We start from the raw sequence: 25,468 nt of genomic DNA, 5'->3' as shown, positions 1-25,468 counted from the left end.
CCAGCAGCGGGGCTCGGGTGGCGAGTTAAAGGGCCCCAGAGGGTAGCAGCAGTGGGAGCCCTGAGCCCTTTAAATCACCACCAGAGCTGTGCTGCCAGAGCCCCGGGACAGCAGCAGCAGCCGGGGGCCCAGGGCTCCGGCTGCTGCTACCACCCTGGGCCCTTTAAATGATCCCCGGAACCCTGCTGCTGGAGCCCTGGGGTAGCGGCGATGGTGCTCTGGCGGCAAGTTAAAGGGCCTGGGGCTGTAGTGGTGGCCGAGTCCCTGGCCCTTTAAATCACCGCTGCCACTGTCCCAGGGCTTTGGCAGGCTCCAGGGATGATTTTAAAGGGCCCGGGGCAGTAGCGGCTACCGGAGCCCCAGACCCTTTAAATCATCCCCGGAGCCCTGGGGAGGCGGCGGCGGAGCTCCGGCGGCTATTTTAAGGGCCGGGGCGGTAGGGGCTGCGGCAGCCTCGGACCCTTTAAATAGCTGCCGGAGCCCCACTGCAGCTACCCCAGGGCTCCAGCAGGCTCCAGGGATGATTTAAAGGGCCCGGGGTGGTAGCGGCTACTGGAGCCCTGGACCCTCTAAATCGTCCCCAGAGCCCTGCTGCCAGAGTCCTGGGGAGGCGGCGGCGGGTCTCCGGTGGCTATTTTAAGGGCCGGGACTGTAACAGCTGCCGCAGCCCCGGATCCTTTAAATAGCTGCCGGAGACCCGCTGTTGCTACCCCAGGGCTCCGGGGACAATTTAAAGGGCCCAGGGCAGTAGCTGCGGCAGACGCCTCGGGCCCTTTATATCACCGCCTGAGCCCCACCGCTTCCCCAGGGCTCCGGCAGCAGGGCTCTGGCGGCAATTTAAAGGGCCCAGGGCTCCAGCAGCTGCTGGGAGCCCCAGGCCTTTTAAACTGCTGCCAGGGGAAGCCAATCTGCCCCGGTACGGCACACAGGCTCTTGCCGGTACGCCGTACTGGGGCGTACCAGCTTACTTTCACCTCTGGTTGTCCTTGTGCCCCTACACAGAGCCAACCATAGCATGAGTGGGCAGCACTGGCCCGGGTGAGGTTAGAGCAGCTCTTCTCCTCCAGGCGGAGGGAGAGGGAAAGTGTGGGCCATCCTGCTGCTTTCTCTTCCCCACCACAGTCAGGTGCAGAGCTGAGCTCACACTGCGTTGGGCAAAAGGGTGGCAGAATTGTCACTGCAACGTGGCTCCTGCTCATTTCCTTTCGCCTTGTTAGTCTCTTTGTATGATGCGCTACCAGAAGGATAGTCAGCTACTCGGGTGATGAGGACAGTATAAGAACCGCTGTAAAGCCGAATAGAATAGATCCAAGGAGAACAGTGGGTGCAGCTTTCTCACGCTGATATTTAGTTACTGGAGTGGGAAGAGGAAGGAAATATTCAGGGAGCAAACAGTGGAGGAAATAGAGCGTTTTGCTGAAAGACGTAAACAGCTGGCTGTGAATAAATGTTTCAAACTGGGGATGGAGGAAGCCTAAGGAAGCTGAAACCAAGTTGGGCCCACTTGCCAAAAGGAAATATTTGCACATTCCTCCTCCATACCCCCCTGTGGAAGTGATTTTAAACACTTTTTTTACCCATTTGTAATTAAAACATACTTTGGAAACTTAATGGCTTCAAATGCTGCACTCACTCACACCTGGGTAAGGCCACTGGCATAAATTCATTCATTTCTTTCCATTTATAAAAGACTCTAGATACTTACACAACAATTTTAAATGATCAAACATAAACATCCAGAATAGACTGTCTTTACTTCCAGAGCCTTTGTACAATAGTCATATAAACAGTCCTTGACACTCAAACAAATGTCCCACAACAAATTCTGAATCTTGGCAGGGGGTTAGACTAGATGACCCTGGGGTGACTTCTAACCTTATGGATCTATGGCTCTAGCAGACTGCATAAATGTTTTTAATCCACCTTGCCCAGAAAATCCTGGGGAAAACACGATCAACCTTTTTAATATGTCCTGGAGCTCAGAATAACTAGGAGATGTCAGACCAAAGAGAAAAGCCAATTCTACAGTTGAGGAACTTTCCTGGAGAAGTTCTCAAGCGCCTCCTTCAAAGGTGACTTGCAAAGGATTAAAAATTGGGTTTGTGCTATTTTGCTTATGTATAAAAATGGCCCGTAGAGTATTTTTTCCTCCCTTCTTATTGCTTTTTTAATCTTAAAAATACCAGGATTATTAAGTCTGGTCATCCCTGGTTTTGCAAGAGGACTGGTTGGGAGCCACAACTGTATGTACTGAATGCTTTTTCAGCCCTTAATGGAAGGAGCGAGGGTTCTGCATCATTAACAAAAGAGCTTTTCTCTCAAGTGTTTTAGTTAAATAAGTATTAACATAACTAAAGAGTTTTATATAGTGTAAAAAAATAAAAACCATGTCCCCTTCTCAATTCATCAGATTTAACTGAAGCAGACAGTATCTCTGCTGTCAAAAATATACGAGTCTTCAGTTGTCCAGAGTAGACCAGCTCTGAATTTCTAGTATTAAAACAAAACAAAACAAAAAAAAAAACACAGGGGAAAAACACCACCAAAACCCCTTAACTGCCCACTTCTCCCCTGCCACACACACATTGCTCAGACTATCTTTATATATCAAAGAGGGTCAAAGCCCCTAGATTTTTCCCCTTCGCTGGTCATCTTTAAACCAGGGATGCTATTAGGTCTAGCTTCCCTGGGCAGATCATTGGCAATTGGCCAAACATATAAATACAAGCAGTAGGAGAGAAAACAGTGACAACCTCTGTGACTGAACTATGCAACAGAGTGTTAGCGGCAGCACAGGCCTAGCCCTGCACGTTGCCCTAGCAACATGCCTCTGTTCTGCCTGCAGTGGACCAGCTCTGGCGTGAGAATAGTTCAGGCTCCAGGCGTATCCAGTCACTGGCCCATTCTGCTGAGGCTATGGCTACACTTGCAAATTTGCAGCGCTGCAGCAGGGTGTGAAAACACACCCTCTCCAGCGCTGCAAATTGCGGCGCTGCAAAGCGCCAGTGTGGTCAAAGCCTCAGCGCTGGGAGCGCGGCTCCCAGCGCTGTACGTTATTCCCCACAGGGAGGTGGAGTACGGACAGCGCTGGGAGAGCTCTCTCCCAGCGCTGGCGCTTTGACTACACTTAGCGCTTCAAAGCGCTGCCGCGGCAGCGCTGCCACAGCAGCGCTTTGAAGTGCAAGTGTAGCCATAGCCTGCTCATGAGCGGGCAGAGTTGTGGTACGACTGTGGATTCCTCGTGGAATTTAGGGACTGATTCCAATCTCAGCTCGCACTCATATTGCACCAACATCACTGCATTGACTTCAGTCGTTTTACACTTGTGACACATGGCTAGAAAAATAAATAACCCTCAAAAGACATGTGGAGAGAGAATATTTGTGTTTTTGTTATTTACATATGTATGAGTAGGGCGGACGATGTAATCAACAGTCCCTGTCTGTGCTGTATTCTGATAATTCAGAGGTCAAAAGAAGATCCTAGCATTTCAATGAATTGTAGACACAGGATATCTCCATATTCATCTCTTTGAAATGTTCTGTGAATGGTGGAAGAACAAGCAAATGGCCTTATGTTAATTCTATAGCTAAGTACAGGTGATGGACCTCCTTCAAAGTCATGTTAATTACCTTTTGAACTCCAGCTTATCAAAAGACATGAAATTGTATAAAATATCCTTGGGTCCTGATTCTGTCATCTCAGAGCTGCTTAGGCATTTGAGTTACAAGACTGAGGTCCCAGTTATGCTGGTATGCCCTGAATGTGAGATTTGGACATTGGACTATAACCTATGAACTATTTCTGAAAGAACTCTTTGCAACTACAAAGCTCACCATCTATGCACTGAATTGAACTCATGTCTGTATGTACATTGATCTTTTAAGCATACTCTATCTCTTTTGTTTTTTAATAAAGTTTAGTTTAGTTAATAAGAATTGGCTGTAGCGTGTATTTGGGTCAGATCTGGAATATTCATTAACCTGGGAGATAATGTGTCCGATCCTTTGGGATTGGTAGAACCTTTTCTTTTATATGATGAAATAAGATTTTCAGAAATCATATTTGACGTGGGTACCTGGATGGAGGCCTGAGGCTGGATCACTTTAAGGGAACTGTGATGTTTGGACGTCTGAGTAACCAGTGAGGTTATAAAGAAGCTGTTTTATGCTGGCTCGGTAAATCTAAGTGTTGGAATATCCACCAGCTTTATGGGGATTGTCTGCCCCGTTCTTTGCCGTTCACCCTGGGTGACCACAGCTGATTCCCACTAGGACCCCGATCACAACACTACTGTGAGATCAGAATCAAGCCCCATGGATTTCACAGCTGCAAACACAGTTATTTAAACAAAGTCTGGTTAGTTTCTGTAATTTCCATCAAAACACCTTTGATGGTAGTTGAGCAGTATACTTTTGAAGAATTCACTCACCAGAAATAAGCTGGTGTTATGTAACTAGAGCACCAGCCTCTAGGACTCAGGAGACCTGCGTTCTAATCTTGGCTCTTCCACTGGCCTGCTGGGTGACCTCAGGCAAGTTAGTGCATTGCTCTGTGCCTCAGTTTCCCCACCTGTAAATTGGGGATAATGATACTGCTCTCCTTTCTAAAATGCTTTGAGATCTACTGATGCAAAGCACTGCATAACAGCAAGGTGGTGTTATTATTGCTTTCCTTTCAGTCCAGGGTGAATCAATATGTACAAAGCACACTTAGGTGTTATACAGCATTGTGGGTGTAAGTTTGTCAACGTGAGGTCTAGGAGAGCTAGAGAAAGCTTTCCAGAGTCCTTAACTACTTGGTGATAAATTCTCCCAACTCAGATGTTCAAGTGGTACGTTCTAGTGTCAATTAATAAATAATAGTACTCAGCACTTTTCCTGTATAGGTTCCAATGTGCTTGACCAAGGAAGGCCAGTATCACTAGCACCATTTTACATGTGGGGAAACTGAGGCACAGAGACGGTAACATGACTTGCCCATGGTTTGTAAGGCACTAGGGCATAGACAGTCTGGTCTAGCAGTCACAGCTGGGCTGATGGCCACAAGTCAAGGATGGCTACGAGGCAGTAGTCAGCAAGCTGGGAGCAACAGGCAAGAGTCAGAATTAGAGATAGTTACCAGGCTGGACTCTGAGACTGGAGATCAGAGAGCAAAGTGAGGTCTGGCATCACAGCTAGCCATGTTACCCATAGAACTTCCTACACCACCCTCCAGGGTTAAACAGTGAGCATGGGCCAATCAGAAAGCCACAGGGTACTGTTGCTCAGGTCTGTTTGAGTGATATGGCCAGTGCTCCTTGGCTATAATTCTGTGTGAGCTGGTGGCAACATAGGTACCTCAGTTGTTACAGGATCTGTAGACCTGGGTTCTACTCTCATGAATTCTTACATGGTTGCTGAAAACTGACCCCCCCACCAAGTGCTGCATCTGTTACACAAGGGAAGTAGTGTTCACTGGATCATTTATGTGCAGCATACAAAGAAATCCATGTAGACATCTTGATCAGCTACTGCCTCCTTTCTGTCCTCACCTGAACCTGATATTCAACTTATGATGCCCTTGAAAGATCACTGTGAGAAAGGAATAAAATCAAAGTATATTTGTACCATAAGAATCTCAGTGTTGGTGAGGAAAACATCTGCAATTGTGATGTATAAATATTTTCAAGTTGATCGAAACGCCATATCTCTGAGAAAGAGTTAATGCACTAGTGGGTTGGTGGGAAATCTCAGGTGACTGCCAATGAGGCGTCTGTGTTCTGAGCTCAACACAGACATGGCTCTTTCATACTCTGTTGGGAATGTGCTTAAAGGCCTGTACATCCCGTTGGTCAACAATATGCATCTTTGACAATGAATTCCAATATAAATAAATATGAATATATAGGCTGCAGTATTTGTGATTCTGGAGTTTCCAGTAGAGACTGGAAGCTTCACCAAGATCAGGACCCTATTCTGCCACAGGTTGCATGTATGAATCATTGTCCTGAAGTGATTACAATCTAAAGTAGACAAGACAGATTTATTATCTCTTCTTTACAGGCTGTGAATTAAGGAAAGCAATTAAGCATGGGCTTAACTTTAAGCCCATGCTTAAATCCCATTAAAGTTAAGCATATTCTTAAGTGTTCTCCTGATCAGGCCAGGGAGATTAAGTAACAAAAGGAATCGATGGTAGAGGCAGAAACTGAACTGAGGCCTGCTCTTCACTAAAAAGGTAGGTCATGAAAAACTCACACTCCAGAGCAACGTTGTTAAACTGACCTAATCCCTACAGTAGACAGTGCTAGGTCAATGGAAGAATTCTTCTGTTAACCTAGCTACCGCCTCTCAGAGAGGTGGATTACCTACGCCGATGAGAGACCCCTTCTGGTCAGCTCAAGTAGTGTCGCTGTAGCATTTTGAGTGTAGACAAGCCCGTAGGCACCAACTTGCTGTTTGGGCCGGTTGTCCTGCACTGCTAGTGCCCAGAGGCCACAATGCTTATGTTCAGAGCATCTCCAGGGATTTCTGTACAACTGATGCTTATAGAGAGGCAGTGGAATTATTGATTTAAGGCCACAATGAAATGGATCTACCGCCTCTCTATGAAGTGACTGCAGAAGCTACCACAAGCCCAGCCATGTGACCTGCGCTGCCATCCATGTGCTCTATCATGGACTTCGGAATGCACTAGTAGTGGGGAAAGGGAAGAGGGAGCACAGGCTGGGGACCAGAGAGTGTTTCCAGCAGCGGAGGGGGATGGCTTAGTGAGACTTGCTCCGGAAATGCTGCTGGGAACCATAGGTGCCGACTTCTTCTGGCACCAGTGGATGCTCAACCCCCCTGCTCCTGACCCCTGGCCCTGCCCCGACTCCATTCCTGTCCCGCCCCTCCTGCCCCCATTCCAACCCCTTCACCAAAGTCCCCACCTCAACTCCGCCCCCTCCCTGCCCCTATTCGACTCCTTCCCCAAATCCCTGCCCCGGCCCTGCCTCCTTCTCCCCTGAGCACGCCATGTTCCCGCTCCTCCCCCTTCCCTCCCAGAGCTTGCTACAGCTGCTTGACGGTGGCAAGCGCTGGGAGGGAGGGAGGAATGGAAATATGGAGCGCTGGGAGGAGGCGGAGGAGGAGGTGAGGCGAGCTGGGGGGCCGGTGAGCTTGGCTGCCGGTGGGTGCAGGGCACCCATTAATTTTTCCCCAGAGGTGCTCCAGCCCCGGAGCACCCACCGGGTCGGTGCCTGTGCTGGGAACCATCCCCAACTTCAGACTAGTCTCAGCAGCAGCTGTACTTGTGAGTCCCTGAAAACTGACAGCCTCCAGCTGTCTCCACCTGAAAACTAGCCAGTTTTCTACAGATTAAACTTGTTAGTACCCACTGGTGTGTGCCTACGCATCACAGGCACTGACTTTTTTTCCCCCATGGGTGCTCCACCCCCGCTCTGCCCAAGGCCCTACCTCCACTCCGCTTCTTTTCCCAAGGTCCTGCCCTTGCTTCGCCTACTCCTGCCGCTGCTCTGCCCCGGAAGCCCCGCCCTCGCCCCGCCTCTTCTCACCCCTGCTCCGCCCTCTCTCCTGAGGCCCCTCCCCCACCTACTGCTCCTTCCTTTCAGCCCTCCCCAAAGCACCTCCCACCAGCCACTGAACAGCTGTCAGGCTGTCAGCCCTGGGGCCACCAAACAGTTTTGGCTGGTGGGTGCTAAGTACCCGCTGTTTTTTTTCCATGGGTGCTTGGGCCCTAGAGCTCCCCCCACGGAGTTGGAGCCTATGCTAAGCATTATCCATGGAAAGTGAGAGAGAAGCACGTGGTCCTCCCTGACACAGAAAGTGTGGTATTTTTAACACGGAGATAGCAAATGTGCTCTAGTAATTTTGCTGCTAAATCCTAAGTGGAGACAAGGCATTTACAATGTTCCCCGTGCTGTCACCAGCCATCATCAGCACTATGACCCCTGCCCTGGGTTAACCTGATTGGCAGTTAAAGCACAGGCAGAGATGGAGGGCTAACCTGCCTAAAATAGTACCATTGCAGCATGCACCTGGGAGAACATCAACTGCACGGCATGCCAGGTTGTGTCTGACAGAAAACCACTAGGTACACCAGCTTCATGCCTGTCCTTGTCAGATAGTGGAAAGCATTCCAGGGAATCAGAGTTCACAAGCTTTTAGCCATGGCAGGGTGCGTGTTTCACTCAGCTGATCAAATATTAAACAGACCACTCAGAGCCCTAATGTTCACTTGGGCTGTATTTTGTTTTTTGGGGGGGTTTTGTCTTTGAAAAGATAATTAGGGCTTAATTAGTATAATTTATTGAGCACCTAGAGAGTGCTCAGCACTTCACAGATATCTAGAGACAGTCTCTGCCCTAAAGTGTTTAAAATCTACTGCAGGCACAAGACTAAACACTTTAGACACAAATCGATTTTCTGCCACACTGCCGGAGTGAATGGTTGGAAAGAGCAGTATTGGCACATGTCAGCAGAAAGGATGACTTATCATGCAGTAGCAGCTGCTTGAAACCCAAGGTAGGCAGAGAAGGGATGGGATGGGAGCCAAAGCAGATGACTTTCCATCCTGAAACTGAGCTAAGTAATAAAGCATTTGAGCCGACTCCAGTTGTTGTCCTGGATGTTCAGACTTGTTCGCAGTGGCCATTTTACATTGCATACTGTCTGGGAACATTCAACCACAAGTGATGAGACTCAGTGCAGGAACAACTGGATGAAAGTCAATGGTGTGTGTGTGGGTGTTGTGTTATGCAAGATCAGACTAAATTAGCATAATGGTCCCGTAATGGGGGGAACTCATTGCTAGTGCGCCCCCTTGAGCCAGGACGCAGCATTGCAGGCATTCCCCCTGGTTATCAGTGTCTCTCTTAGGGCTGCAGCCTCCATTACTCCCGCTAACCCAGTACTAAGGAGATCCCCTAACAGCCTCTCTTACAGCCCCCTGACTCCAGAGTCTTCCCTCTACATTGATTCAGGCCTGTCTTCATGGAGCCCTGTCCTCCTCCTCAACTGGGCCTGACTCCACCACAGCTACCCCCACCCCAGGTTAACCCTTCATTTGCCAGCGTAGGGCATATGCCGCATCACAGCTCCCTTCTGGCCTTAAAGTCTATTAGAGTGTCTAAAGCAGGGACTGGAAGTCAGGATTAGGGTTGCCAGCCGTCCAGGATTGGCTTGGAGTCTCCAGGAATTAAAGTTTAATCTTTAATTAAAGAGTATGTCATGTGATAAAATCTCCAGGAGTACATCCAACCAAAACTGGCAACCCTAGTCAGGATTCCTAGGTTCTTCTTCAAGTATTTGGGTGGATCCCACTCACGGTGCACAGGCAGGAGCTGATAATGTTTTCACCAGCATTGTCAGTTAGGGACTTTGTGTGTGCCCCCCCTGCCCTCCTCCTCCCCCTCCCCAGGGCATAAAGGGCAGAGCGATCCCAGATGCTCCTCAGTTCCTTCTTTCCACCACTGGCAGTGAGTTGGAACAACCTCAGTGTCCCCACAGATGCTCGAGGTAGGCTTGCGACATAGTGACTATATTTATTTTATTGTCACTGGTTAAAGTTTACTCATTTAGGCTGCTGGAAAAAAGTATCTATGGTTTTCAATAAGAGTTAGGTTAGAGTAGTACCGGGGTTATCAGCCTCATGGTTGAACCTAGGTCTCCCCAACATGAGACCCTGCAATTCCCTTGATTGACACACACATTCCATGTCGCTTTTGTTTCAGGGAGAGCCCTATCCCCACAAAGTATGTGACTAATCTGTTATGCCCAAAATGTACCCAAAAATCAAGGAAGACCCATCTGAGACTTTTCAGGATGGAAAAGTCTGTGAGGGAAGCATGTGATTCGGGAGTGATCTGGAGAGAAAGGGTGCCTGCTCCTTCCTAAAAACTTCATGCTTCTAGTTCTCCATCTACAAGAGACATTGCTCTGGGCTCTTCAGGACTGAAGAGAGCTCATGCTTCATCCAAAAGCTCTAAGACTGTATCTCAGAAGTCCTCGGAGCAGTGAGGCACCCCTGTTGTTTGTGGAAGAAAGAACCACAGATGCTTCTCAGTGCCAGTCCACACCTCTGGTACTGAGCAAGAAAAAGCCATAGATCACTATAGACTCGACTAGTTCTGCACTGGGGAAGCCGGTACGTGATATGTCATCGAACTCAGCACCAATCCTCACCGAACAAAAATGGTTCCCTTGGAACAACTATTGGCATCTGGGGTGTTGATAATTTAAAAATCCCGTGGCACCAGCCAGCACACTGGCACTGACTCATCCAGTGCCGATTCATTTGGTACCACTTCCCACAATGCACAGGTTTCTGGTACTGACAGTTTCAATAGAGGTGTCCTGCACTGCCCCAGCGGAACTGAGAGACCGCCTGAACTGGAATAAAATCTTCACTGTTTACAATCTCAAAATCTACCTTGGGTATTGGCAATGCAGATCTCTCTTCATCCACCTGAGACTCAGAGAAAATCTGGGAGCCCACCTCAGAGTCTCCAAGATCTCAGCTCCTCCTATTTAGCTTAACAAAGAGGTGACTTGATTATAGGCTGTTAGTACCTACATGGGGAACAGATATTTAACAATGGTCTCTTCAATCTAGCAGAGAAAGGTCTAACATGATCCAATGGCTGGAACTTGGAATAAGATTTAAGTTTTCAACAGTGAGAGTAATTAACCATTGCAACAATTTACCGAGTCTTGTGGTGGATTCTCCATGACTGACAATTTTTAAATCAAGGTTGGATATTTCTCTAAAAGATCTGCCCTAGGAATTATTTTGGGGAAGTTCTATGGCCTGTGTTATACAGGAGGTGCGACTAGATGATCACAGTAATTCCTTCTGGCCTTGGAATCTATGAATGAATGAATCCTCCGATCGAGGGATTTTCATCATCCTCTTCCTTGGCCGCTTCCAGCAGGAACCTTTTCTCCTGGTTGCTCCAGAGACAGGGACTATCATAAAAAAGATTCTCACCACAATCCACTTCCACAGAGGTCATGTACTTGAAATTCCCATTCTTCTTGGATGCCACCTCACTGGTCAAATATAATGTATTCTTATGGCTTCTAGACTTGGTCATACAAGCATTCATGGGCACACTCAGTATCTTGGCCACTTCTAGTCTTCTCCTTCAAGAGGCTCAGAGAGGATGCCATTCCAGAGGAGCAGCAACTGCAGAATGAAGGAGAGGACATGGGTCGACAAGAGGACCCATCAATGCCTTTATATTTTGCACCCTCCTCTCTGGATGAAGACGTGGATTTATCTGTTCCTGATATCACTGAGGGCTGTAAGGCATTTCAAGACTTCCTCAAAAAGATGGCAGAAGCCTTGAAATCCTCTTTAGAAAGCATGTAAACTATTTGATATCTTACAACCAGTCTCTCAGGGTTGCATGCCCATAAATGAGGAAATTTTGGACCCAGCCAAGGACGTATGGGCTACTCCAGCCACCATCCCTGCCCCATCTCCAGTGCATAGGGCACCTGCACACCATGAGTGGGATCTCATGGACAGACCATCTCAAAGAACCAAAGTAACCATTTTTTCTAGTCCTTCTTCTCCCAGTAATTTACAAAATAATCTTGGGCAACTCACCAAGGGTCAGTTTTTCAAAAGTGGCTCTTAATTTTGGGTATCCACCTTTAGACATTGAGGTTTGGATTTTCAAAGGGACCTAATGAAGTTAGGCATCCAACTCCCAGGGAAAGTCACCTAACTCTTTAGAAAAATGAACAGGAGTACTTGTGGCACCTTAGAGACTAACAAATTTATTTCAGCATAAGCTTTCGTGGGCTACAGCTCACTTCTTCGGATGCATGGAATGGAACACACAGACAAGATATTTATACATACAGAGAACATGAAAAGGTGGAAGTACGCATACCAACTGTAAGAGTCCAATCAATTGGTATGCATACTTCCACCTTTTCATGTTCTCTGTATGTATAAATATCTTCTGTCTGTGTGTTCCATTCTATGCATCCGAAGAAGTGAGCTGTAGCCCACGAAAGCTTATGCTGAAATAAATTTATTAGTCTTTAAGGTGCCACAAGGACTCCTGTTCTTTTTGCGGATACAGACTAACACGGCTGCTACTCTGAAACCTAACTCTTTAGGGCTCCTTTGTGTATCTCAGCCCTTGGACCTGATTTGCCCGTCTGGCGCTTCACATAATCATTCACACCCATGCACAGTGGATATAAAACACGACCAATTCAGAATTCACCCCTCACTGATACAAATGGGAGTGTTTTGAACCTATTTTGCACAGATACAAAAAAATTCACAAGGTGCACGGCAGTGGAGAATTGAGTCCCTGTGGCCCGAGTTTCAGAAAGGTGCATCTGTAGTTCCCAGTGGTGTGATGTGTTTATCTCCTCCGAAAATCAGACACCGTGAGGTGTCTAAAGTTGGACATTCAAAAACACAAAACCCCCAAATTAGAGACCACTTAAAAATTTGAGCTTTTCTCTGTCCCTCAATTTACATATCCGTCAAATAGAAGTAATAATATTATCCTGTAGGACTGCTAAGGCTTAATTCATTAACCTTTATACATTGGTTTGAGATCCTGGGGTGAAAGGCTCTGCCTAAGGGCAAAGTGGGCATTTACACGGGATGTATGATCCACTGTGATTTTTTTTCATTATACTTCGAGAAGGAGAATGGGAATTTTTTCCTTTATGCTTTTCTGCAGTATTTGTTTTACTGCAGTTAAAACTATTTGGTTGTAGCTCCAAGATCAAGGGAGGTCTTGTCCTGCAGAAGAAATGTGTGACAAATACACGTTCAGACTAAGTCCAGTCTTTTGCAAATGAATCATTGTGGAGCTCCAAGGACGCTTGTGCACCTAGATAATGATGAGAAAGCCTGTAAAATGCAAACTGAAATGATACATGATAACGAACTTCAGGTTCACAAGATACACTTCGTGAAGATGAGGAATTGGGGATGCCTGAAATATGCTTTGTATTGGCTCCCAAGGACCCATGTGAAGTCCTCACGAACTGCACCAGTTCAGTTATGCATCCAAAAATTCCTTTGCCTATTTTTCATGTCCCCTCCCGATGTGCAATCATCCTGACAGTTCTCTGGAATCACCTTCATCCCCCAAGTCCCAGCACGGCACACCCCTCCCTTCTGGCAACCCACTGCAACTCATGACCCTCCCTTCACGAAGTCCTTCCCTCCCACACTGCAGGATCTTAGTAGCTCCTGGCACTGCTTCCCTGTTGTGGCCAGATCCACTCACTGCTCTGTCTCTTTAGTTCCCTCCTCTACAATTTCCCCTCAGAGGCCAACACTAGGAATATTGACAAGCATTTTTCTGCACTCGTACATGCTGACAGTGGTAAAAATATCTGTCTCCATCAGTACAGCTGCATGGGTGCAAAAAACTCCTATGGATTTTCCCAGTGTACATGCACCCAATATCCCCCTATTATCTAATAAAGCTATAGGACTTCAGACTGGGGTGAAAGTAACTTAACAGACTTACCAGTCTGCAGGGCAGCCGGGGGTCCTGGGCATGGGGGTGGGGCTCTGGGCCCTCAGAAGAGGCGGGGCCTCAGGCAGAAGGGGCGGGGCTGGGGCCAGACTCCCCCAGCCAGCTCTTCAGAGCTGCCTGGCCCACGCTGCCCAAGGCTCCAGCGGCGATTAAAAGGGCCCAGGGCTCCGGCTGCTGGCTCGGTAGCAGCAGCGGCGGCCAGGAGCCCTGGGCCCTTTAAATTGCTGCCATAGCCCCAGGGTAGTGGCAGTGTCCGAGAGCCCCAGGCCCTTTAAATTACCGCTGGAGCCCTGGGGTAGCGGCGGCGGCTGGGAGCCCTGGGGCGCTGGCGGCAATTTAAAGAGCCAGAGGGTAGACCCAGGCCCTTTTAAATCGCTGGGCTCCAGGGCAGCTGCCCCTTTCCCCCCCCCATCATCATCAGCCCTGCTGGTAAGGTCAGCTGTGTACCGGTGGCCACTTTCTTACCAGTATGCCAGAATGGACCGGACCGGCTTACTTTCACCTGCTTCAGACACATGAGAAGACACTCTGCCCAGCCTCCATGCATCTCTGTTCCTATTTTGTGCGGTCGTGGGCTTCTCCTTATGGCACCCCTAAAAAAGCACTGCACATTAGATATGCATCCAGCAGTCCTGCAGAATCCACCATGGCCCGGGTGCATGTCACTGCTTTAGCATCAAACCTTGAAGGCTTTGGCTGGATTCAAACCAGGGGTTGGCAATGAGGGGTGAGGTTGTTTCCTTTCCAGCTGAGCCAGTTAACCCAACCTAAGTCCTCTTTCTTTTTCCACTCCTCCTTCTCTCTTCGGGCCTAATCCCAGGCCCAGTGGCATTTATGGGCATTGGATCAGGCCGTGAGTCTCTCAAGAAGGAAAGGAAAGTTGTTAGAAAGTGGCCATCACTGCAGTGACGCAGCACACTGAGATTATGTGGAATCCTTTGGAACTGATAAGATATCAGTGGAACTGTTATGAAATAGTCCTTGGAACTATTTTCCAAGTTCATATCCTTACATATGTGCACCTTGGTTTGGTCGAGTATTACTTACACAGCTTAAGGAATGAGTCCCTGTGCCCAGGATTCTGAGCTGCCTGCCGCATGAACTGTGAGTTTACATCTGGGGAGAAACATAACTGCAAGTCTTTCTCTTTGGGAGATCTCCTCCGCATTCATGCCCCACCGAGATAGCAGAGCTTCTCTGGGATGACGAAATGGGGAGTGCTTAGCATGATCAAGACCCAGATTTTTCAAAGTGGCCTCTAATTTTGGGTGCCTGGGTTTTTGGGTGCCTCATTATAGACACCCGGGGCTAGAACCGACATGTAGGGAGAGGCATGCGGGGTTACATGCCCCTCCCACCCCACCAGATTTGCGGCTTGGCTTGTACTGAGCATGCTCACACAAAATGAGCATGCTCAGAAACACTGTTAAGAATATAATATAAGAACATAAGAACGGCCGTACCGGGTCAGACCAAAGGTCCATCTAGCCCAGTATCTGTCTACCGACAGTGTCCAATGCCTGGTGCCCCAGAGGGAGTGAACCTAACAGGCAACGATCGAGTGATCTCTCTCCTGCCATCCATCTCCACCTCTGAAAAACAGAGGCTAGGGACACCATTCTTACCCATCCTGGCTAATAGCCATTTATGGACTTAGCCACCATGAATTTATCCAGTTCTCTTTTAAACGCTGTTATAGTCCCAGCCTTCACAACCTCCTCAGGTAAGGAGTTCCACAAGTTGACTGTGCGCTGCGTGAAGAAGAACTTCCTTTTATTTGTTTTAAACCTGCTGCCCATTAATTTCATTTGGTGACCCCTAGTTCTTGTATTATGGGAATAAGTAAATAACTTTTCCTTATACACTTTCTCGACATCACTCATGATTTTATAGACCTCTATCATGTCCCCCCTTAGTCTCCTCTTTTCCAAACTGAAGAGTCCTAGCCTCTTTAATCTTTCCTCGTATGGGACCCTCTCCAAACCCCTAATCATTTTAGTTGCCCTTTTCTAAACCTTTTCTAGTGCCAATGTTGAAGCCAGCTGCCCTCACTCTGCTCCCTCTCCCCACACTATCGGTAGGCATTGGTCATCTCTACCTGGGGCTCCAATTTTCAGAGGTGCTGAGCACCCACAACTCTACTTGAAGTCAAGGGGAGCTCTGAAAATGCTTTTCATATCCTACAAATAGTTGCCAGTTACAAAGGAAGAAAACAAGAGCACTGTAAAAACAATGTTCCAGAGTGGTAGCCGTGTTAGTCTGTGTCAGCAAAAAGAACAGGAGTCCTTGTGGCACCGTAGGGACTAACAAATTTATTTGAGCATAAGCTTTCGTGGGCTAAAACCCACTTCATCGGATGCATGGAGTGGACAATACAGTAGGAAGATATATATATATATGGACTAGATGGACTAGATGGACAATAAGAACAAGGAGTCCTTTTGGCACCTCAGAGACTCACAAATTTATTTGAGCATAAGCTTTCGTGGACTAAAACCCACTTCATCGGATGCATGGAGTGGAAAATACAGTAGGAAGATATATATATATACACATAGAGAACATGAAAAAATGGGCCACCCTGCTGATAAGAGCTTACCTAATATCTCACCCTAATTCAACACCCATTTTTTTCATATTCTCTGTGTGTGTATATATATATACATATATATATATATATATGTATATATATATATATATATACACACACACACACACATATATATATATATGTATATATATATATATATATATACACACACACAGAGAATATGAAAAAAATGGGTGTTGAATTAGGGTGAGATATTAGGTAAGCTCTTATCAGCAGGGTGGCCCATTTTTTCATGTTCTCTATGTGTATATATATATATATCTTCCTACTGTATTTTCCACTCCATGCATCCGATGAAGTGGGTTTTAGTCCACAAAAGCTTATGTTCAAATAAATTTGTGAGTCTCTGAGGTGCCAAAAGGACTCCTTGTTCTTATTGTAAAAACAATGGGAGTCCCAGCCTCATTTGGGGAATTCAGATATCAGTGACTCATAGACATAAACAACCAAATTCAGATGCTTTTGTATTTCCTGAAGTTAGCAGCTGTGTTGCCTTGATATCAGTGGTGCTAAATGGCCAAACACCACACTGATGTTGAGCATTGGGTGTTTAAGATAAAATAAGAACAGGTCAGATTTAGGCCTCTCCTGGGTCAGGAAGGTTAATTTGTGCAAATTGCTGTGGCCCTAAGGGATTCCCAGATAACGGATGTGTTCATCCTGGGGGAGGGCAGCTTTGAATTCCAACCTAGGAGTTGAACCAGGAGAGGCTGTGGACGTTCTGAATCGAGGCAGACTTCATGTCTCCAGAAGCCATGCTCCCTTTCCAGCCCATGGGGGCTTACAGTTTAGAATCAACCTGGCCCAATGACTTGCTTTTAGAAAAGGAATCCAGAAACCTGAGTTCTGCCACCTCTCTCTGCCTCATTTTCCCAGTCTGTAATACGGGAATAAACACGTTTACCTACTTCATAGCGTTGATATGTGACACTCAATTTATCCATCTTTGTTAAGGATTTTAAGATAATTGGGTGGAGGGAGCCAGAGAAGAACGAAGTATGGTTATGTGCAGTATATTGTCTGTTCTCCATGGAGAGCACGTTGCAAATTAATTTCCAAGCTGCACGGACTGGAATTGGGAGAGCTGGGGCTTGGGGAGGAGGTAGAGGAGGATCTGGCAATAACTGACAGGAAGAAATAACCGTCTGGCCGAGGATTTCAGCAGGAAGAAGTAATGCCAAAGTCAGCATTCCAGATTTCCCACTGCTACTCAGAGCAGTCAGTCCCTAATGAGAAACACGGACTAAAATCCGTAAGGATGAGTCATCATGGGACACTGGCTTCAGCCCATTCTGAAAAAGCAGGTGACCAGTTCCAAGAAAAACATCACCAGAATTAGCAGTTCCAACAGTGATACCAAGGACTGAATGGTCATTGGGTCTTTCTCAATCCCAGCAGATCCCTCCCTAAGGCACAACTGCCACTACCTATGCTGTCCCTCTCCTGTGGATAAACAGAATAAGTGAATGACGTGAAGTGAATAATAACGAATAGTTTTAAACATGAATTAACAACATCAGATATTTAAATGAATTATCCCAGGGCAGGAACAATCCACTTGGTATGCGCCAGAAGTATGATCCATCAGACACGCTGGTGTCAGGACTTCCCACACAGTTGTTCTAGCTCCTGAGGGAGTCTACTGGAGCCAGTTAGCACATCTGAAGCCTTTGCTGCTTGAAAATATTTTTCCAAAATCTGGATTTACATAAGAATGGCCATACTGGGTCAGACCAGTGGTCCATCTAGTCCAGTATCCTGTCTTCCAACAGTGACCAATGCCAGGTGCTTCAGAGGGAATGAACAGAACAGGTGATCATCAAGTGATCCATCCCCTGTCCCCCCATTCTCAGCTTCCAGCAAACAGAGGCTAGGGACACCATCCCTGCCCATCCTGGCTAATAGCCATAGATAAATTCATGGAGGACAGATTCATCTAGTTCTTTTTTGAATGCTGTTATAGTCTTGGCCTTCACAACATCCTCTGGCAAGGAGTTCCACAGCTTGACTGTGCGTTGTGTGAAGAAATACTTCCTTTTGTTTGCTTTAAACCTGCTGCCTATTAATTTCATTTGGTGACCCCTCATTTTTGTGTTATGAGAAGGAGTAAATAACACTTCCTTATTTACTTTCTGCACACCAGTCATGATTTTATTTGTTTTCTGTGTCTTGTACTGCATCACATGTGCTGCTTTCAGCATAGTCTGTGAAATGGCATCTCCTCCTGTGGCAAACTGCCCCCTTGCTTTAAGGTGTGTGAGTAGCACCAGAAATACAAGGCTTGCATAATCAACTCTAGCTACAGACATTTGTTTCAAATGGACATTTTAGGATATTAATTCTTTTACTGCCTCAAGATTTTCCACACCTTGCTGATGTTCAAGCTACTCCATGCTGTCATCTGTTCTTCCGGTAACAGCCCTGCTAATGTCACTAGCAAGTCCTACTTCCCAAAACATGACCAGTTTCACCTTTGAGGTCACAATGTGACTTCAGTAGGAGAGCAGTCACTGAAAGCTCTTATCATTTGCAGGCTGTTCAGTAACATACGTGGAATGGGTTTGATGGACTCTAGTGGACAAGGCCTCATATAATGAAAACCATCACCACAGTTGTCAGTAATTTGCATCTTTGTTGGCAATCTCAGCTGACAGACCGAGGATGAGTGGGTCATGGTGACCCTTCCAACTCCCATTGATGGGTTGTGTCACTGCACAGTTTGGCTGTCCATGTTGGATTTTTGGCACAGTTTTCCTGTAAATAAAATGACAAATTCCGCTCTGGTTCTATTTTTTCTCATTGTTTAGCCTGACCAAGAATTGATGCAGGCCAATGCATTTCACTTATTTCATTTGTCATGAATTGTTATCAAAAATATTTTTTTGCAATTTTTCCTGTAACTTAGGGCTGGTAGAACATGTGTTGGAAGATGGGTAGGGAGCAGTTTGGGAGTGGTGGTGTCTGGAATCAGCACTTGGTAATGAGTCATGTCTCTTCTGCCTGCATGCAATCATCCTGCAGCATATTTTCTGTTCCCCATTATATCAGCAACTGGAATTTATTTGGACAACATAATAAAAACAATGTGGAATACCCAATTTGACTCAGGCTGCATAAACTTATTTTATCTCTGACTTATTCTGGAAACTACTGTGAGCACCACCCCATTGGTCACAATTCTTCCCTGCCTTCATTTCAAGTTCTGTAGTGGCAGGCGACGACTGTGTATAAAGCGTTTTCTCTTATTTGGATTTCAGCTTTGTTTGGGTTTGATGGGCTCAGATAGACTTTGGTGGAGAGTTGGGGTAAAGTCTAGGTAGTCGCTTTCATAATATGTAATGAAGAGATTGAAGAACAGCCTGGTATGTGATCCACTAGACATTTTGTCGGCTTTCAGCAATCCCATGTCTTGGCAAGGGAATCAATAGTACTGACTTGGACTGGGAAATATTTGGTCAGGTATTTCATGAAGCCCACTCCTAAAAGGAATATAATCAGGAGCAGTAGACAGGGCTGGAATTATTAAAGTTGCCCAACATTTCCCATTATAAGACCCTATTTTCAGTTACCTATAACCTTGCCAGCTTTTAACCAGTTGCACTGAATGGAAAATTTCAGCCAAAGTGGCTCAACCATTTCCAAGCACAAGGCTAGAGAGAAAAGTATCCATGGTAAAAAACAAACAAACAAACTCAGATGACCTTTTCTTTGAAAAGTTCTAGTGCCCCCCTGCTTTGGAGCAAGGACTTGAAACATGGTGGGGGTGGCTTTTGCGTCAGGGATGTGCTTTTTTGCCATCACCATGAAAATCTGCCTAAATTTTTGAGCTTGGGGCGGGGTGGGGTGGGGATTAAAGATCAAGATTTCAACTGGTAAGATCTCCAAAGAGTCCTTACAGTGGGGTCCAGACTACACATATGCCATATCCATAGATGGACTGAGCATACTGCATTCCCCTCACAGCCCCCCACCCTGACCAGACTGTGTGTGTGCCACCTTCAGAGTGACCAAGCATGGTCCAGCCCAAGGCTACAGGATCAAAGCCAGTTTTTCCCTATAAAGGCTGCCTCCAGCTGCTCCAGCCCAGGGACCAGAACTGAGAGCAGGGAGCTTGTCTCCTGTGCTCTCAGTGACCCTGCTGCTGTCACAAAGGGAATGTGGAGGAGGAAGCCATCTGATTTAAGTGCAGAGGGGACAAGTGCCAGACTGGCAGGAGGGAAAGCAGCAATTCAATTAAAATACACAAAAATAGCATTTTAAAACTTAAAATAAAACTACCTTAAATGTTCTGGTTAATAGGGGGGAAAAGTAAGTTTATCAAAATGTGTTTAGCATTTAAAACTGATTTATTCAACAAAAAGTATTATCTGTAGGAAGTGATTTTACCTCATTGCTTCTAGTCACCATGTACTTCAAGATTTTAGAACTAATAGATCTCATCCTGTCCCCATATTGTTTTTATTCATAGATTGAAAGAGGGAAATGAACTTTCCTGATTTTTCAACTTGGAATGAATTAGTGATGTGCTAGACCAGCTTTGATAGCAGGGAAGTGCTAAAAATCGGATTTAAATTAAAACAAATGAATTGTTAAAAAAATTAAGCTAAGCACTTATAAAAAAATTGATTTTAATACTTCAGCTTTTGACAGTGCATTACCGTCTTCTGCAAGTGTAGAAAGAATATTTCCCGGGTTTGGCCCAGAGCAGCTTGTTATTGTAACATTTCAATAATATCTGTAATACTGTTTTATGACAGTAGGATAATCTTGCTTTTGGATTCTGACTTTTTAAAATTTTAGTTAAATCAGAATCTAATTAAAATAAAAAAAATCTGCCTCCCCTTTTCTATCAACAGTATAGCCATGTACAAATGAAGCCTTGTCCTCTGTTGTATTCATCCTGTTTCACACAGTGTTTTACAATCCAGCATCTGTGTATGAAGTCACAACATACACCATTGCTACAGCATAATTTGATTCAGATTTTGTGAAGTTGTGGCAGAGTCAGGAACAGAACCTAGGAATTCCAATTCCAAAACTTGTGATCTAGTTTCGATCCCTTGTAGTGCAGGGCTGCCCTTTACATATAATAAGAGGAAGTGAAATTAATGCTGGTGGAAGATGCCAGACTGATAGTCCTGCCGAGCAAAGTTCAGGATAATAGGTACAGCATACACAGCAGCAGTACAAGTTTTCTACACGCTACCCTTATCACCATTCTCCAGTGAACACAGTCAGAAATGAGGTTAGTTCAGACATGATGGCACACTCAGTCCTTGCCCTCTCTGCAAAGTGGATAAAAAAAGGACCAAAGCAATAAGATTGTTATATTTGAGTACTTAAAAAAACTATTTAATTTTAAATGTGAAATTATGACAACCTATATTAAGGTCTAAACAGTACGATAATCTATTCAAATAATTTAAATTAAAAATATTTAAGATAACATTTTTGCTGCTGAAGTTTTAAAGAAAGTCAACCTACTGAACTGGTGGAAGTCATTAGTCAAGAACCTGAAAAGAGAGTTTGTTGAAGTCCTAGATCATCAATTATTTGTGTTACTGTAGCGCATAGAAGCCCCAGTCACGAACCAGGATCCCATTGTGCTAGGCGCTGCACAAACACAGAACAAAAACAACAATCCCTGCCCCAAGGAACTTACAATCTAATTATAAGCCCCTTCTGCAAATACAGAAAAACATTTTCTTCATTTCAGTATAAACTAGTTCAGTTCAATGACTAGTTCGTTCAAGGTTGAGGAACTGATTGGGAGATGGAAAAGCAGGAAGCTTCCTTTCCTCTTTCAGTCTGTGAATATGAACTAGATGTGAGAGGATGAGATCTACTAATTCTAGGATTTTGAACAACACAGTGACTGGACACAATCAGTTCAATTCACTAACTACAGATAAAACTTCCTTTATTTAATAAATCATTTTTTCATTTAAAGGTGTTTTCATAAGAAAAAAAGTTTATGTATGCAGCACATTTAAAGTAGTTTTATTTAATCAATAAACAACTTTAAAGTGCTGATTTAATGCATTTTAATGGGATTTCAATTTCCATCCCAATGCAGCTTGTCCACAATTCATGAGTAAAAAAAAAGGACTCACCATTTTCTAATGTAATGAAAAAAGTAAAGCTTCAGAATTTGAATAAGTGCACTCTAAGCGATATATAATTGCTTAAATAAACATGTACAGAGATAGCGTATCATCCTGATTAGCAAAAAAGTGGCACCAAATTTAGCGTTAACGCTATGTTTAATTGCAAATCAGCATATTTTAATGGTTACCAAACTTTGGGGGGGAAAATCAACCTTTCTTTAGGAAAATAACTAAAAAGTACAAATGCAAAACAAGATTAAAATCAATTATTTAAAACACAGTTTCCTGCTGCCTGATTTAAATCATGATTAAAATTGCTTTGATTTAAATCAATCCACACTGCTACTCTGTTGAAGCTGCCCACAAGGGGACTAGTGAAAGCCATTTGAAGTAGCAATCCTTGCACCAGTAACTGGACTGAAAGAAATACCAGTATCATTTCACCATCATATGGTAAAACCTTTCAGCCTCTACTAACCTTAGCTGGATTCAGACCTATTGGTGAAAGAATAAATGAATCCTTATCAAGCTGAGGGTGTCCCAGACAGTGAAGTCCTTTCACTACACAGTTTCAGAAAGCAGAACATTGTTAGTGTTTTTGCTTGTGCTCTTGTTTGCCTTCCACAAACTAATTAGATGTTTCCTGACAACAAGGGATATAATGTCAGCCTGTTCAGAAAACTGGTCATTGAATTTTCCAGTGTGAAACTGAAAGCTTTCTTAGCAGTACACACTCCCTAGCGCTGGCATGCCAAGTGTCAGATTACACATCCCTTGTTCTGGCAGCATAGTCAGCATTCTAACATGCAAGCAGGCTGTTCTGTGTGGTTGGGACCTGGTGCAGGAATATAGTGGGAGGAGCAGAGAGAGTGTAGATCTTCAGTGCAACTAGAAGAGTGCCTCCTAAACCCGGGTAGCAATAGTGCAAGTAGAAATCATTTCTTGCCGGTACTGCACTCATGGAAGGGACACAAGGGAGAGCACATGACCCTCCAGGTGACTCCTCCCCACCCCCATCCCGGGGCCCCCATGTTCTCCCCATCCCCTCTGATGCCCCCCTTACCAGTCTAAAATTTTACAACTGCATCTGTTAAACGGATGCAGTTGTAAAATGATGCTTTGGGCCCCTTCTGCCACCTGTACTTCCAGGTGTCACTGAGAATCCAGCAGCACCCCAAACTGAAAACTTCTTCAATGAAAGAAGGATAGGAAGGACAATCACCCCACTTTCCCTTAACACAGTATCAGTGCCTCCCTTATGTCCAAGCTAAGCTTCTGCCAGCTTGCCTTTATCTAAGTATTGCTCTCTCCCAGGCACTAGGAAAGCAAAGATGCTGCACCATCTGGGTTTGATGGGAAAGAGGCAAAGAACTGTGTGTGCCATGTACATCTTGATAGAACTACAGCCCACATTGTTTTATTATTTTCCTCCGCATGACATACGGGGGGGGGGGGGGGTGGGGCAAGAGAAATCAGCCTGGCAGAACATGCATGAGAACTGTCTCTGGACAGATAAGCAATTGATCAAAATCACATTCTCTGATCTCTTGGGGCCAAATCCTGTTCCCATTAAAATCAAAAGGAGTTTTGCTACTGAGTTCAACGGGAACAGGCTTTGACATTTGGAGAGGAAAGAACAAAACCACTCAAGCAAGGGCTGTGTTGCTTATACTACAGGCATCAAAGGCTGCTGACTCATGTGAGAAAGTCAGCAGAGATCTGATCTTTGTCCATTGCAAGGGAGAAATCAGCAATCAATAAGGCTAGAACAGTCTCTGTACCATAGCCAACTCATAAGTCTATCTGCAAAGGATCAAGGAAATATGAAGGTTCCAGATTACCTTAAAGCAGTGGTTCTCAAACTTGTTCCGCCGCTTGTGCAGGGAAAGCCCCTGGCGGGCCGGGCCGGTTTGTGTACCTGCTGCGTCCGCAGGTTTGGCCGATCGCGGCTCCCAGTGGCTGCGGTTCGCTGCTCCAGGCCAATGAGAGCTGCTGGAAGCGGCGACCAGTACGTCCTTCAGCCCGCGCCGCTTCCAGCAGCTCTCATTGGCCTGGAGCAGTGAACCGTGGCCACTGGGAGCCATGATCGGCCAATCCTGCGGACGCGGCAGGTACACAAACCAGCCTGGTCCGCCAAGGGCTTTCCTTGCACAAGCGGCAGAACAAGTTTGGGAACCACTGCCTTAAACTCCTCGGTTCCTTGGTTAGAATGCTCCCATTAGTATATGTTCATAGTCCAGAGGCTGGAGCAGGAAAGAGGCAAAATGGAGATGTTTCCAGGCCAGGGCCTTTTAGCTTCTGCCAAGTGCCACATAAAGGGAAATAGTATCAGAGGGGTAGCCGTGTTAGTCTGGATCTGTAAAAGCAGCAAAGAGTCTTGTGGCACCTTATAGACTAACAGACGTTTGGGAGCATGAGCTTTCGTGGGTGAATGCCCACTTCGTCGGATGCATGACGAAGGGAAATGTGTTCTCACTGTGAAAGATGGTGTTTGGAGTCACATGGGCAAGTTACATGTTCATCACCCCCACCCATATTCTAGTTAGAACATTCACAAAAAGTCCATTAAGTGTAGACAGGCATTTTCCAGGGTCCATTGTGAGCTAAGTGTTCCTTAATGGGCCATTCGACTTGATTTGTCCCTTCATATGCTCACTAAATATCTGGTGGGCATTACCAAAGGAGCAAACATGTAGTAAACATAGCTAATTCAGGTGAGGTATTTCCAGTAGAGACAAGGAGGTATTAGTACCGTTATACAAGGCACTAGTGAGACCTTAGCTGGAATACTGTGTGCAGTTCTGGTCTCCCATGTTTACGAAGGATGAATTCAAACTGGAACAGGTACAGAGAAGGGCTAGTAGGATGATCCGAGGAATGGAAAACCTGTCTTATGAAAGGAGACTCAAAGAGCTTGGCTTGTTTAGCCTAACCAAAAGAAGGCTGAGGGGAGATATGATTGCTCTCTATAAATATATCAGAGGGATAAATACCAGGGAGGGAGAGGAATTATTTAAGGTCAGTACCAATGTGGACACAAGAACAAATGGATATAAATTGGCCATCAGGAAGTTTAGACTTGAAATTAGATGAAGGTTTCTAACCATCAGAGAAGTGAAGTTCTGGAACAGCCTTCCAAGGGGAGTAGTGGGGGCAAAAGACATATCTGGCTTCAAGACTAAGCTTGATAAGTTTATGGAGGGGATAGTACGGTGGAATAGCCTAATTTTGGCAATTAATTGA

The 25,468-nt window shown here is 45.6% G+C and overlaps 1 protein-coding gene and 1 long non-coding RNA gene across 5 annotated transcripts in view; one reads left to right on the top strand and one right to left on the bottom strand.

Moving 5' to 3' along the window:
* IL15RA (interleukin 15 receptor subunit alpha) overlaps window positions 1-25,468 on the top strand; it is a 76,315-nt gene that overhangs the window by 3,135 nt on the left and 47,712 nt on the right. The window lies entirely within an intron of this gene.
* LOC120395427 overlaps window positions 12,579-25,468 on the bottom strand; it is a 29,201-nt gene continuing 16,311 nt past the window's right edge. Inside the window, exons 3-4 of the long non-coding RNA XR_005592622.1 lie at window positions 13,973-14,100; window positions 12,579-12,850 (exon numbers count right to left, since the gene is read on the bottom strand). This is a non-coding gene — a long non-coding RNA (uncharacterized LOC120395427). The remainder of the gene's footprint in view (window positions 12,851-13,972; window positions 14,101-25,468) is intronic.

This window comes from Mauremys reevesii, linkage group 1, assembly GCF_016161935.1.
Source record: "Mauremys reevesii isolate NIE-2019 linkage group 1, ASM1616193v1, whole genome shotgun sequence".
Taxonomy (NCBI): Eukaryota; Metazoa; Chordata; order Testudines; family Geoemydidae; genus Mauremys; species Mauremys reevesii.
Note: the sequence above shows the minus strand (reverse complement) of the source record. Positions and strands in the feature narration are given on the sequence as shown.